Raw genomic sequence first — 3,193 nt, 5'->3', positions numbered from 1 at the left:
ATCTCTTTTGTATACCTTATTTTGTAATTCTACAATATGTTGGAATTATTTCCAATGAAATATTCATATATGTGAACTAAATATTAGGGGGGGAAAAGATCCAGGACTTTTGTATGTGACTAACTTTTCCTGCGTGACATCTAGCCTACGCGTAGCAAAAAATCAATGGCTACGTAGGCAATATCAAGTTCTTCATCTTCCTTTTTAAAAGAATCTTAACCTTGTTCAGAGATTTAGCCTGCTCCCACGCCCCCAAGGGGACTCAGAAGTAGCTGACAGTGTACAGCCCCAGGAAAAGTACCCAATCTGATGGTCTAGTCCAGTCATGGTTTGTCACGATTCTCATCTGGGATTGTTTAGAATGTCTGATTGAGCAGAGTCGCACATTATTGGTCCATCAGAGAGATTTCTGAGAGAATCTTTGTCTTCTCTTGTAACCCATCTTGTCTGTACTTGCTTCTTCTTTCCCTCCCTCCCTCCATGCTCCCATTCTCTTTCTCTGTCTTCCTTCCTCTGCTGCTTTCTCCTTTACTGTCTGTCTTCCTCCAACCCCATTCTCCTCCCTCTCCTGCTCCCCTAACCCACCTTGTAATACCCACCTCTTGCTGAATATAAAAAGGAAGCAAGCAGCCCAGCAGCTTTGCAGATGCCAGCGACCTCTCCCCCTCTACCCCCCTCACGAGGAGAACCAGCCCTAAATGAAGCTGGTGTCCAAGGTGACAGAGCCGAGAGGCGGCATAGGGGTGGGTCCACAGTGTTAACACTGAAACACTCCGTTGACTCACCCTGAATCCCAGATACCACGTGGACTTTTACTTTCTTAAAACGATAAATGTACTTACAGTTTAAGCCAGTTTGTTCCAGTATTGCTGCAAACTAATTTTGATGCACATCCTCACCTCAATCCTCCACCACATTTTAAAATTTCCTTCTTTGCTCATATATCTTTCTATATGTGCCATTATTATTCTTGTGTAGAGAAACATGTCTGGCTGTACGAGACTGAGTGATTACCATTAAATACTGACAATAGCAAAGGAAAATAGTACAAACGCTAATGAAATACTAACAGCTAAAAGGCTGATTTTATAATGTGCATTTGTCGCAGCCATTTGAGTGACTCTTCATAATGGTTTTAAAGGACTTTCAATAATGTTTCCTGCAGCTGTGCAGACTTTTAACTTTTTAACTCTTCATTTAAAAAATACATCTAAATATAAATCAAGCACGATACACTTCCAATTTAGCTGTGTGAATGGAAAGAGAAAGTTGAAAGCTGGAGCAGTCATGAGTAAGTGCTATAGAAAGCTGTAGTCGACAGTTGCAATTTAAAACCAATCAAGTGCGCAGGGGAAGGGAACACAGAACCTGAAAATAACTGGGAAGCTTAGAAATAGTTTTAAAGCCATAGCTACTCTGATAATGATTATGGTTAATTAGTGATCCACTGGCACCACCCTCTCAGCCAGCAGCTGAAGCTCACCCTTCAGTTTCCACCGGCCATAATCTCCTGAGTCAATCTTCCCTAGCTTGGGGTGTTCTACCTGGCACAGAGCACAAAGAGTATGAGATGGCGACAATTGCACAGTCACATGCATCCATACTCCCAGTTGTTTGAGTCAGCCAGGCACAAGGCTGGACAAGTAAGACCTTTGAAAATGGATGACACACCTAACATGAGAAATGGCGTTAACTTGCCTTCCCCAAGGTATTGGGTCCTGAGATTATGCATCTAGAATATGCAAACATGCCGCCTTCTGGACTTTTACCCCTGGCTGTTACATCTTGAAAGTGGGGGAAAAAGCCATTTTAGACCTACAGTAATCCTTTCTCCTTTAACACTGTGAGAGAAAGGAGAATCTTTTGGTAGTTTAGTGTTATCTACTCGTATCCTGGGCAAATCACTTTAAGCCTATTTCCCCTTGTGAAGACAGGGAACATTACCTTGCACTGCTCCTTACAGGAGAGTTTGTGAAAACACAGTTACGTGTGTATATAAAAAAAACCCTTTCCAAAGAGGAAATACTGTGGAGACACTGACGGTTAGAATCATTCTTAGCATTAGGTGATCAATTTCAAGCTAGAAAGAAAAGAGGAGATACGTTGCTGCTTTGCAATTTATTATATGTCGTGGAAATGAATAATTAGTGGCTTTAAGGGCATACAAATTTCCCCAAAACCCAAACCTGAAAGTAATATTAGATAACTAAGAATATATATATATATTGCGTTGTCGGAAAAGTCATGATGTATTTTTTCTGTTTTTCATTGCAAAAATGTGTCATGACTTCTCTGACAACCATACACACACACACACACACACACACACATCACATCACATTTATTCTCAGTAATGTTTACAATTTTTTTTTTTTTTTTTGCCCTGAGATGCCTTGGTAGACAGTATTGAGGGCTCGCTTATTCTGTGCTTAATTCCTGAATCTCTGCTTCTGGAACCTTCCCTCCACCCTCTCCCTGAGGATGGAGACCGAGGTAGGTAAGCGTGAAATAGAACTTACGATGCTTTGGAAGCATTTGGGCCAGTGCATTGGCTGCAGAGGAACCCAGGCTGACTCGAGCAGCAGCGCCAGATAAAGGCAAGGTGGAAAGGCAGCAAGAGAGTGAAATGCAGCTGCTGCAAGGAAGGCCTTCTAGACCCTGAGCTTGTGTCCTTGCTTTTGTTTTCCTGCTAAAGAAGACTTTAAAAAGACAAGGAAACATCTATTTTTTTTTCCTTTTTGTCTACTACAAAGGTAATGCATGTTCATTATCTTGGAATGAATATTTGAAAGATACAGTAAAATACAAACAAAGTGGAATTCAAGCACAAATCCCCCACATGAAAACCCCTGTTAATACATTGCTATGTGTAACTCATGTATAAATGGAGAACACAAAACAATCTTCTGGCAGACTGCATTTTCCAAAAATGGAGTAGCAATATTTCTGGTCCCTCATGCTCCTTCAGAACCTGCCACTTCCTCTCAGGGGATGGGATGTAGTTCCCCTCTCCTTGAACTTGGTGGGACCTGTGACTGCCTCAGCCAACAGAAAGTAGTAGAGCGGATGCCGTGTGCCTTCTGAGGCTGGTTCATCCATGGGGATGTGGTTCCCCCTGGCTCCCTCTCAGTATGTTCATTCTGCACTCAACCATCACGTGGAGAAGAAGCTTAGACCCCAGAGAGAAGCCTCC

The sequence above is a fragment of the Hipposideros armiger genome, unplaced genomic scaffold, assembly GCF_001890085.2.
Source record: "Hipposideros armiger isolate ML-2016 unplaced genomic scaffold, ASM189008v1 scaffold_251, whole genome shotgun sequence".
NCBI classification, from domain to species: domain Eukaryota; kingdom Metazoa; phylum Chordata; class Mammalia; order Chiroptera; family Hipposideridae; genus Hipposideros; species Hipposideros armiger.
This window is presented reverse-complemented; position numbering follows the sequence as displayed.